Source organism: Mycteria americana, chromosome 16, assembly GCF_035582795.1.
Source record: "Mycteria americana isolate JAX WOST 10 ecotype Jacksonville Zoo and Gardens chromosome 16, USCA_MyAme_1.0, whole genome shotgun sequence".
Lineage (NCBI taxonomy): Eukaryota > Metazoa > Chordata > Aves > Ciconiiformes > Ciconiidae > Mycteria > Mycteria americana.
The window spans coordinates 12,546,527-12,559,287 of record NC_134380.1 but is presented as its reverse complement, the minus strand read 5'-3'; positions in this window follow the sequence as shown (position 1 = coordinate 12,559,287).

The following is a 12,761-nucleotide window of genomic DNA, read 5'->3' as shown; positions in this document are numbered from 1 at the left end:
CTTTCAACCCTGTTGTAGCAAGTGTTAGGACCAAAGTTAAATGAGAGTGCACGCTTTCCCCATAGCATGTACAATAGTAGGTTCTTCTCAGAAGCTTGAGGATAAGCTAGCTTCTGCAACCCATTTAGAATTAGCCTTTGCTGAGATTGGAACTATAGACTGATGGGGATTGCTGCTGAACAAAAGGGATGATTCTGTGAATCCCAAAAGGAACCAGACTGAACCTAACAGAGTAATTGTTAGAGGAATTTTCAGCAATATCGATAACCTTGGGCACTGAGGAGCTGCAAACCAGCTACAAGAGTCATGAGATGATCCGAGTCAAATAATGAGAAACTTTTAGTTCTTTTTATACAGTACCCGACTCGTCTGTCTCTGGGATAATACAGTCTCTTCAGCCTTTCAAGGTTAACTTGAAAATACTTTGAAACACCTCCTATTTTATTTTCAGTGAGTGCTTGGACCCTTCTGTATGTAGTTGACTCCAGCAGCTGTGGTGTGAGAAAACCGCTAAGTATCACAAAGGACTCCTGCAACTTGCGTGAGAGCAGCAATACTCTGTCACGACTTCTGCTGATGAGGTTGGGGATAATTAAAACAGAACTGAAGGGAAACAACTGTGTAACTTACTCATCCCAGTTTCCTACAGATTCTATGGCCCAAAAAAAGCCCCAATCCCTGCTGAGATGAAGAGAGTTCACAATATAAGGAGATGAAGAAGTGTCTGTCCTGGCTGAGAATATTATCAATTTCTACTTTTGTTCATTCAACTTTTACCCAAGACTACCGAATTCTATGGGCTGTTTTCAGAGTCACGATGTGAACTGTCCTCTGCAAATGGAAAAGTTTGTTTTCTGACAGTTGCTGCCCATCAAAACTGAAGAATATTGAGGCTAGTGCGGAAACAGGACCGTGACGGGATCAGCAGTGCTGGGTTGCTCCTGGACTGCCGCAAGCCAGCCCAGTTCTCCTGCCGCTCTGCCAGGGCTGTGAGGAGTGCCGCCTGCTCCATCATGCTCCATCACCAGCTCTCGGCACGGACGAGGCAGGCAAACGCCTAGGACAGCAGACTACTTGGAAAGAAAATTACCCATGGCTCAGCTGTCGGTTTTACCCTTTCAATACTCCTGGAAAGCCCAGCCAGCTGCTACAAACAGATGGGTTGAAGGAAACCATGGTGGGGAAAGAGACTATCACTGTCCCCATCTCTCTCATTCTTTTGGCAGTAAGAAGCTTGAGTTTTTGGAACTCTCTCCCAGTTCATTGTCCTGATTCTTTTTGCCCACCTATCCTTTTCCTTTTGAAGGCTGGGACAATCTGGGCTTGCTTCTCGGGCAGCAAAATTAAAATCTCCTTGAACTGCTGAGAAGCCTTCGGCTGGCTCTGGATTCCCCTCCTTGGTGCCTCTGTTTTCTTAATGATCTTTTATCATTCATTAGTTTTGTTCATTAGATGAGAATCTGGTGAGTCTTTAACACAATTGGCACAAAGATGTTGAGATTATTAAACGGAATATCATTACCACCATCTCTGCAGGTATGAAGCAAGTCAGTTGAAACCGGCTGGGGGTTTTGAGTGGATCAGTAAATGGAAATTGCAGACACCTGGGCCGTGCAAATTACGCATGAACTTGTTTTACAGCTTCCGTTGATGCCAGATGAAAGTTACTTGGATGCACTAGAGATCTGCAGGTGATGGTTTATAATGGCAATAGAGTTAAGTGTGGCTAGAAGAAAACATGATTCCACTTAAAACGTCCAGTTGGGTCTTTGCTTTCTTAATATTGTGGCAGCTTATCTGGAACACCTTATTCTGTAATTTCAGGAAGAAGGTGGCTACATTTTAATGTTTTTCTGTTTTGTTTTCCTGGTATCGTTTCTTCTTTGTTAAAACTCAAATATCTCTTTCACACCTAGGGATCTTCTGCAATTACAGTGTCAGTCATCATTATCCATATTACCTAGATTTCGTAATTTGTGCCTGGCACCTGGACTATATTTGAAAAATGTCATTTTATATTTGCTCAAATACTCACAGAAATTTATTTTGTGATGGATACTAGTTGTACAGCGGTTACAAACAAGTCTGGTCTAAAATACATATTTGTTTTTATGAAAAAAAGTTGAAACAAACCCTTACAACTTCTAAAGCATTTCTCCACATGTTAACTCTGTGATGAAGGGAACTGCTTTGACTGTGCTGTAGGGAGGATGAACTAAAAACCAGAGAGATTTAGTCACTTTACTCAAGTCACATGGAAACTGAGCAGAGGATGGAATTTGGACCTACCACGTCCGGTGCTGCTGCCCATCCTGCACCAGTAACCACCCTTCCTGGAAGAAGAGGGGTACCAAAAGTTCACCTTTCTTTCCTTGCCATTTTAAAATCTTTTTCCTACCTACATTATCATCAGCTTTCAATAGGCTGTGGCCAGCCACTGGACCTCCTGCATGGGATGCATTGTCGCGGTTTAGCCCCAGTCGGCAACCAAGCCCCACACAGCCGCTCGCTCACCCTCCCCCCGGTGAGATGGGGGAGAGAATCTGAAAAGCAAAAGTAAGAAAACTCGTGGGTTGAGATAAGAACAGTTTAATAATTGAAATAAAATTAATAATAGTAATAGTAATAGTAATAGTAATAGTAATAATAATAATAATAAATGTAATGAAAAGGAAAACAATGAGAGAGAGAGGGAGCGAGAGAGGAACAAAGCCCAAGAAAAAAACAAGTACTGCAACCGCTCCCCACCCGCCGACCGATGCCCAGCCTGTCCCCGAGCAGTGATCGCTGCCCCCCAGCCAGCTCCCCCCAGTTTCTATACTGGGCACGACGCCCTATGGTATGGAATAGCCCTTGGGGCAGTTTGGCTGTGCCCCCTCCCAGCTTCTTGGGCACCCGGCAGAGCAGGGGAAGCTGCAAAGCCCTTGACCAGTGTAAGCACTACTGAGCAACATCAGCGTGTTATCAACATTATTCTCATACTAAATCCCAAACACAGCACTATACCAGCTACTGGGAAGAAAATTAACTCCATCCCAGCCGAAACCAGGACATGCATCATGGCTACCTGGTGAGAATAAGGTCTGCATGGACAGTGCTGCTCACAGAGAGCTGCCAGTCCAGCCAGGCTATGGCAGAATGGTTGCGTTGTGTGAGTGAGAACTGCCCAAGAGTTTCAGGATTTTTATACCTTTATAGCAGCTCTAGTGTGTATAGACATGTTTCAGTGTAGTTGGTTTTTCTTTGCTTTAAAGGAACTGCATCTCCATCATGCTTTTATCATAGCCATGCACAAAGCAATGGATTGTTCCTCCTCTGCCTTCGCACTTTGAGATGTGTCCTCAAACCGGCATGGCAGAACCGGGGAGTCAAGGCCAGGAGAGCAGTGTGGGAAAAGTCTTTGCGCATGGAAGGCAGAACATCTGCAATAAAGAAGGAGATCTCTGGGGAAAGGGAGTTTTCAGGGAGCCATTCCCTAAGGCTATTTATAGCATTGCTGAGCCTTTTCTCCTTACCGTAGGCATGTGGTATTCGATTGTGCAACTCCTTGGCCATCTGTGATTTGAGATTAAACATCATTACAATAATTCACTATGCTCTGTGCAATCAGTCGACCCTTTTTTTTTCCTCATTCTTTTACGTCTACCTCGCTGCACCAAGTTCCACACAAAATCCTTATCACAACTGGGTTATACGTCTTATCGGTGGGTTCAGACTTTCCATGGCTGTCACAGACTATGGCAATGCACTCAGGAGGGTCATTACCCTGTTATATGTCTGCCCTTCATATATTGGGCAACACCACGGAAAAATAGCTCAATAACACAGCAATGAGTGGCATCGAAATGCAAATAGACAGAAAGAAAATGCAGAGTCAGCATATAGGGAGTCCTCTGAGAGTTACAGAACCGGTACAGGTAGTATAGATCAGTGATAAATCCGTATCTTTTCTTTGAAGTTGAGCGTTAACAGATGGCTTGATGCCAGATTTGGTATCGGGTCTCAGACATACTTCCCACAATCCCTAGTCTGTAACCTTCTGTGTCGTTAACCATTATTTCTGATAGAAGTCACTGTGCTGTTGCACAACTCCATCAAGATCACTCGCACCAGTGAAGGAAAAGGAACTGGCTGTTAAATAACTGTTAGCCCTGTCCTCTTTTAACCTGGTGTAAATTTCTCACCATGCAACACTGAATTCACACTCCTATGAAGATTAACACAAAACATGAAGATCAAGCTATTTCTCTGCTCTTTCTTGCCCAAAGACTATCAAAGAATTACCATACACTTCCCAATGTCACTTTTCTTTTATCTGTGTGAGGTAGGTTATTATCTACCCTGACGGCTTTACAAATTTTCCCTTCCATTTTTGAAAGCTGATTATGAATGACCTGAGAATTTCACTTTCAATTGAGGTGTTCTATGTAGTAAAAAGAGGATCATTTTAGTTTACACCTAGGAGCCCAAGTCATGCTGATGTACGGGCTTATCTGCCTGGCCCGGCCTTCTGCAACTTGACTTCTGCTGTGGTTGTTACCCACCGGGTTTCTGAACACAGTTTTTCTTCTCATCACCAAATACCCTCATTTTTGAGCATCTCCTGAGGCCAACGGGAAACACCTTGGTTGTTCCTGGCTCTGAAGACTCCACCTTGCTGCAAGCTCTGGTAGTGACGTGCCTGTGACCCAGCGCTTCCTTGTGCCCATGTCTGAATTCAGACGAGAGCCGTGCTGGAGTACCCCATGCCCTTCGTCATGTAGTCACCGTGTATATTAACGCTGAGTGAAAAGCAGAGATTCAATCCATGTTTATTTTGAAATAATGTCTGGAAACATAACATGATAGCAACTCAAGTAACTCCTTTCCTTTTGGCAGTTGCAGCTCTTCTTGAAATAAACAGGTAAGTTACAAGCCTCGGGGGGATTTTAAAAACCACTTGTCCCTCAATCATTTTTCCACTTTCCAGCTACTACACAGTACAAAAAGACTTAAATTATATTTATGTTCCTGTAGAGTTGGCAGCATGGTTCTGTGTTCATAATGGGCTATGTTTTTGGGACTTGGGGAAGGGGGGAGAAATTTCCACTCATTTTGTATAATTATGATATAGAAAATATTTGTAGATCATGTTTTTGGACCGTAACTAATGTGCTGTTCAGTCCTGCCTCCTACGTGAGCCTGACACATTTGCCCTAACGGGGAGCGCGGGGTGTGCAGAGTGGGATATTTACACCCCGATGGCTTTTTCAGTGACATCATTGAGCAGACTCAAGAAGTTGCGGCTTCGGGGCTGTTCTTCATCACCTGCGTTGTTTGGAATTCCCTCTGCCACAAACAAAACAAACCACCAAGGAAAGAAAGACCCCTAAAAATCCTCAGCTCACCCATGTGCAATATTTTTTTTTATTTTGTCCTAGTTTCTGTTTTCTGGTCTGTGGGGTAGTCAACGGTTAAAATCACCAGGGAAAAAGTATGCGTGGCTACCTGGAGTGGCCATATTTAAATAAAGTTTACATCTTGCCGAGCGTGCAGCTTGGGTGTACGATTCTGGTGACTTTGCTGCTGCATTTTCCTACGTTTTGGACTATATATATAATCCTTAGTTGTCTGTCAGTGCAAAGGGAGAAATGAGGTGTCCAGTGTTATAGGGTTAGGATTATAGGATTCATTATCTGGCATTCAGAAGGAGTTTCAAATGGAAAGGCCACATGCGGGGAATTACTAAACGGTTCTCCTCCCCTCTCAGGACACACTTTGCACAGACTGCTCCAGGCACTGAGATATGCTGAGCATTCTGCTCCAAGTCCTGATCAGCTTCTACCACCTGGTCATTGCTAGCCCTTATTTCCCATGGGGCAGGGTAAACAGATGCAGAGCTGATTCCGATGGGCAGCCAGGACAGAATGAAGGCTCCAGAATGAATCCAGGACAGAATGAAGGCTCCCCTCCAAAATGAAGCACCTTTTTTCTTTTTATTTGTATACATCTCTCAAGGCCTGTTAGCCCTCCCTAGCCTATGTGAGGTGGTATAATTGCTTTTCTTCTGACTCCCAAACACAAAGAGAAAAGAAATTGAGAACTTCCAGGCAAAGTAGACAGCTTTCTCAGTTTTATCCGTTCAATTAGCAATGCCCACAAATCCCGTCCATCTGATTAAATCCATAAAAATAGTATCTTCCCACCCCACCAGCTCGCCATGCCCCAAAAGCCCTAAATTAAAATAAACAGTTCCAGGCTTGACTTTTTTTGTTCATTGTAATCATCCTAAATCGGTGGCTCCAGCCTCTCTCACTGGCTTCTGTAAAAATAGTTCTCCTTTACTGCTAAACCAAGGCCTCTTTATACAGCCTCCGAGTGCACAAATGCTGCTCTTATTTACATAGAGAAATTACAAACAGGCTCTTGGTTCTTTGATCCTGTGTATTCAAACAGCCCCGGGCTTCTGCTGATTCTGGCTACAGGAATCAGGTACGTGGTAGTGGGTTTTGCCCTTATTATGTGCAAAGAGCTCCGATTTTAACAGTCACAGCACCTATTTGGGCATAAAACCTTGGGAAGGAGAAAAGCTCTCTGTCCCTCTCCTACTCCAGTGCTCTCAGGACACTGAACATTGTTCACTTTTTTGGCATCCAAAAATGGATCTGTTCCGGTTGGCTTTCAGTCGCAGAACTGTGCCCGGTTCTTGGCTGATCTGGGAGGCAAAGTAGTTTTTTGGGATGCATCTCACCTGTAACTGGCTTATTTAACTTAGGCATTGGTACAACCCCTCCACTGAGCACTGAATGACAGTATTCAATGGTTCACCAGCAGCTTAGAAATCCTGCAGTCACAATACAGCATTAAAAGAATTACAGAATTATTAAGGTTGGAAAAGACCTCTAAGATCATCTAGTCCAACCATCAACCCAACACCTCCATGCCTACCAAACCATGTCCTGAAGTGCAACATCTACACGTTTTTTGAACTCCTCCAGGGATGGTGACTCCACCACCTCTCTGGGCAGCCTGTTCCAATGCTTGACCACCCTTTCAGTAAAGAAATTTTTCCTAATATCTTATGTAAACCTCTCCTGATACAGCTTGAGGCCATTTCCTCTTGTCCTATCACTTGTTACTTGGGAGAAGAGACCAACCCCACCTCTCTACACCCTCCTTTCAGGCAGCTGTAGGGAGTGATAAGGTCTCCCCTCAGCCTCCGCTTCTCCAGACTAAACAATCCCAGTTCCCTCAGCCGCTCCTCATCAGACTTGTGCTCCAGACCCTTCCCCAGCAGGCAGGCAGGCAGGCTTCGCTGTTCATTACATGTGTCAGGCAGATATGAGAAGTGGAATGGTTAATGGGCTCTAGAGAAGGCTGTGCGCTGATGTGAGTACTTTGTTTCTGCTACAGCATTGGTAGGAGTGGATCATCACAAGCTGTCAGTAGAGCAGCAAAGGGAGCCCTGGGAAAGACAGCCATGAGTAAAAGTACCCTTCGGAAAGAGCTGAGCAGATGCTTTCCCTTTTCTACAGAACTCTTAAAAATTTCATTTTGGTTTCCACTTGAAATATTGCCGGAAAACTTAAAACAAAACAAACCAAACCCACCAAAATGGAAAATAAAAAGGAGAGGGGACTGCCATTCTTTGCTATTTTATCTCTACTTTTTACTGTTTCAAAATGTATTTTCAGTGTCAAAGACAGGAGGAGAAGAATTATTTTCTTAACTCTTTCTATTTTGTTCCCAAACTTTACTCCAGGAAAAAGGAATTTAGGGAATGTTCCCCAATCTGAAAACGTAGAGGCATCTTTTTTAATTTCTAAATCCCAAGATGGATGCAAATACCTCATCAAAATTAAATTTACAGCCGATGCATCAAAACCATTTTTTTTCTGCTTAACCTCCACCTCTACAAACCAGACACTTAATCAAGAGCCAGTATTTTCCTTAAGAACAGGGAAAATTGTGATCACAGGGAAACTTTCGACATGTTTGCCTGGACATATTTCAATTGAACTGTTGCAGCGTTTTCATCCCAGCGCAGGAGTAGGGAGCACTGCGGTTGGGGTGTGAAGCCTGACTGCTCAGCCTTGCTGGGGTCTCCTATCACAGAGGCACCTCTGACAGCATTGCTCAAGCTCAGTCTGTGCTTGAATACTAGAATCAGAATAACATCAACATTTCCTGATTCTTAGCTGGGCCGGCTAAACCCAGGAGAAAAGATGAGATAATGCTGCTAAGAAAAGGTGAGGCAGAACAGCAAGCAATGAAAAAGCCAGTGAGATCCATAAAGTCCTTCCTTGCAGGTTGTTCCTGCCCTTGCTTTCTTGCTTTGCTGTCCCTTATGCTGGGAATTTTGTCCACAGCAGCCCTCTCGTGAGTTTTGCCTGAGAGTGGGAGGACGGTTCAGCAATCAGTGCTCTGCAAAAATGTTCCTTTGCAAGGTTTGGTTATGATCTTGCTGTACTATGCAGGCAACGTGAGCTCTTATCACCTGGCCTTGACATCTCCGACCTCTGCTTGGGTGAGGGTTAGAATTAGGGAATATGTTCTTTCAAATCCTTCCTGGACAGATTGCCGGGCAAGACTTGACTTTGTGCACAGTCTTGCAGGCTACTGGTTTTGCAAGTATTTCATGGGGCTTTTTATTGTTACTAATATTACCTAGCTGCATGTGAGATGTTGGGCCAAATCCTGTGTTAATGCTGGCCTTAGCCAGCAATAATCCCCATCAATTTTATGTGAGCTTGCTACTAAGTAAGGCCAGAGAAAAAGTGAGTGGGAAGCTTTGGGTTTTCTCCCTGAGCTTAAGTCACTGAAACCAAATGGAAAGACTTCCCTCAACCAGGGGAGCTTCAGATTCGGGCGCTGAGTAGAGCCCAAGAGCTTCCCGATTTTGTTATTCTCTAATTCCGCCTTTGGGGGCAATATGTATATATGCCTCCGTGCAAGAGAGACGAACAGATAAAATCCTTATTCCTCATGAAGCCTGTGACTAATTCATAATGCCCCAACCAGGATAAATAATTCTCTACTTTCTCCTGAGTCTCCTATCTGATAACCCTCATTCATCTCCCTTTACTCACACCCTGCCAAACCTCCTTGCTTTAGAGAACAGGAGGACCCTGCACAGCTAGATCACATTTTATCTTGGTTCATGGATCGCTCCTTATTTATTTAAACCTCCACTGCCTCCAGCTTCAGTAACGATGCTGCTGCCCTCAGCATCAATGCCTCTGCCAATAACAACAAGCTCCATTTAGTCTGCTACAGCTTCCTATGGAGAATTGTTTTCTCACTTTACTCCTGCTCCTCAGCCCTTTAAAAATAGGCAAAGCCTAAAAATTATCCCCAACAGGCTTTTGCATTCGTCCACTTTGAAACAAAGCCTTTACACATGTTTGTTCTATGGGGTCCCACTGATTTTTCCCCTTACAAACTTTTCTCCCACTGCTTTTTCAAATCCAACCCTTTTCCTTCAAGGGTTTTTATATATGAACGTGAAAGGCTGGAAGGAGAGAGAAAGAAAAAAAAAAAAGGAAAGAAAAAATTAAATGTATTTCTTTTATTTGATTACTGGTTCCTTATTTATGCATCTACACACATACAAGGGCAGATGCTGTGTTTTAATCCTACAATAATTGGCTTTGGAAAAACAGTAGCTCATAATAATAATATTGTGAGTGGCCAGAATAAAAAGAGCTACTTGAATGATGGGGCAATTAATCATGCGTGCGTAGGCTAGCGTAACAGTGCCAAGCAGCCACTGAGGGAAAAATCATCTCCCCTAGGTCTCCTCCTGTCTTCAGACCCACCTAATTGGTAGTCAAAACAGACTATCTCACTTCTAAATTTATCTGCCCCTTACAGGCAGAGCTAAAGGTCCCATTAGGTCTGTGGTAGCGGGTGCTCTGGTGAACATGCAGTGTTTATACATAAACCATATATGAATAGCTAATTCCTGGCACTGTTGCTTTCCCTAACAGCAACCTGGCAACTGAGCAGCATCGAGGAGACGGAGGCCGTGGTTTCATGATGCAAAGTGCTCAGCAGTGAGGCTGGCCTCCCGTGCTGCTTCTGCTGCCTGCTGTGATGGGGCTGTCCCTGGCTGGAACAGGGAACTCAGAGCTGTCTAAAACCCCAAGCAACTTTTTGTCTGTTTGGTTTTGGTAGTCTTTCTTCCTAACCCTGGCTCTGTTTCCTGATCCGACTCATGGTTCAACCTCCAAGTAAGGGAGCTGACACAAGAGGGGAGGAGGCATCGGGCAGCATGGCGTGCACAGAGGTGGCAGAGATATGTCAAGCTTTGAACTCTTTCTGCAGGGAAAGCACAGCCTGAGAGGACTTTGCAGGGGCCTTGTGCTGTCCAGCCTCCCTCTCTCTCAAAAACAGAATGAAAATCAAACCAACGTTGTTTTGCCTGCAGGTCACTGCTTTGTAGCAAGGCTTGCGAAAGAAAATCAGTGTCCCCCTGAACATGCCACACTGGAAAGTGAGAAGGCAAATACTCCTTCAGCTGCAGTCGCTTGGGGGACGGTCCCTGTGTCAGCAGCTCTACCTGAACTCGCTGGAGCTCGTCCGTCCCCCTCAAGTGCAAAGGTCCAAATGATTTTGGTGTTTGGTGACTCCAGGTACTCTGGAAGATGATGAAACTTGAGGTCCCAAGTCTCCTTGCATACTTTGGAAATGTTACTTCTGCCTTTTGGGAAAATGTCCGTGCCGTGAGTACATCTATTCAGTCATAGGATATGATTTCATGGTTGGGCTTAAGCTGATCTAAGTCTGTGCTGCTGAAAGGGAAGATCCTGCCCTGCCTTCTGCCTCCAGCTGCGAAGTCCCACTGCCTGCTGTCAGCTCAGCCGCTCACAGGACCATGGCCAGGTCTGTGAGCCGATCCAGCTGAAAGCCAACCCTCTTCCCCAGCCTGGCGGTGGGAAGCTGTAGCAGAGAAAGCAATTGACCTATTTGGGGTCCTCCAGATCTTATCAACATGATCTCTAGGCCACCCTTTTTTTCATTTTGAAGAGCGTTCTGGCTTGGTCTCTTCCCGTCTCTTGAATGCCGTTATTATTTCTGTGCATCACATCTATGATCTTCATGCTCTTAGACAGAAGGGGAAGGTGTTTTCTCTCCTACCTTCTCCCCCTTTCACACATCCTCCAAAATCTCAACCTCTTCCTGGAGACATCAACAAGCCTCCCTGCTCCAAGTGGACAATTCCGTTCTTTCACACTGGAACCAGCGCATAAACAAACTCGAACTCTCCCAAAACTCCAGACAGACAAGATCAAATACACGTTACCCACAGCCCTTCCTTTTCACAAGCCTCGTTTATTAGCTTCTGTGGTGTGGACAATTTTCCTGATTACATGGTAACCTCTCTGAAAGCAGGAGAACTCACGCTGTAGCTCATTCATTAACTCCTGTCAATAACCTGGATCAACACTGTTACATCAACCCCTCCTGGAAGCTGACCTTCAGAGAAGCATTCTGGCATTTTGGGGAATTATATAATTAGCAGTGAATGTTCAGTCAGGCAGAGTTCTCAGAAAGGGGAGCTTGTACTGGAGAAAGCCCAATGGAGGGAGCACTGGCGAGTGAAAAAGGCATGTCCCAGCAGTTACAATAGCTCTTTCATCGTACGATCTTCCAATATTTTATAATTGGTGATGGGAACCTCCCCCTGTATCTTCTGTTGACTGCTTTTGGGGAGGTTTAAATTTGGCTCTCAGATGACAACTAAAAAAAAAAAAAGCAACTCAGGACATGGTAGAGTCAGCTTCACTCTGAGCAGGTTCAAGTCTGACAACAACATGGGTATAGCAGAATGAGCTTTTTCCCCCTCACTATGAGTCCCATGAAGACGAAAAAGAAAGAAAAGCTCAGAGCAGTGAGCTAACTCATTAATAACACTACTGAGAGTACCTAAGTGCCTTAACAGCAAGAAAAGAGAACGCAGGAGACCTGAATCCAAATCCCCAATACCAGCCATTAGACAAAGTCCCTCTCCAGAAGATACAAGGCTGTCTCCACAGTTGATTTTGTTCTCTGCTTAGTCCTGCTGTGGAGCCACTGCTCTGCCCTCTTGATACCACAGTGTACGACTACATGAAATCACTGTTCCAACAAAATTAAGCTTTGTATTACTAAGCTGATCTAAGCACCTAATGCGAGTTGTTGGGCTGCATAAAGCGTGCATGCCTGAGCCCTCCCTTCATATCCTCTGATCACTCCTCAGCCATGAAACAGAACTCAGTGTCTGTGGCACCACAAGCTATATGAGGAGTTAGCTGTTGCAGGCATAAAACACGAGTGAACGAAATCTGGGCTCTAGCCTTCATAAGGTGATGTCCTGAACAGCTAAGCTGATACAGGGTGAGTTGTGATTTAGTTTTGTTTTATAGGGGCTGCAAGGAACCTGTGCATTTCCCATCTTGGGTATGTTGTACTCTTGTGATGGTGCTAGTAAGTCTACGAATCCAGTATTTCTTAAAGATATTTTAAAAATAATTTCCAACCACGATTTCCCATTTCACACGCACAGTTGTCATCTGGATGCAAGAATCCATAAAGAGAGCAATCTCTTTGGAGAGTTCATTTGACAAAATGTTGTGGGACAGAGCTTTCTCCTTGGTTATACTGTAGAAACAGTAAGGCTGAACTGGAGCAATTCAGAGGAGAATTGGTCTCTGGTCTTTATACATTGCATGTTGAAAAGTTTGCTCTAGTATGAAAGTCCTTTAAAAATACAGGCTGTATATCCGAAGTGAGCCCACCAG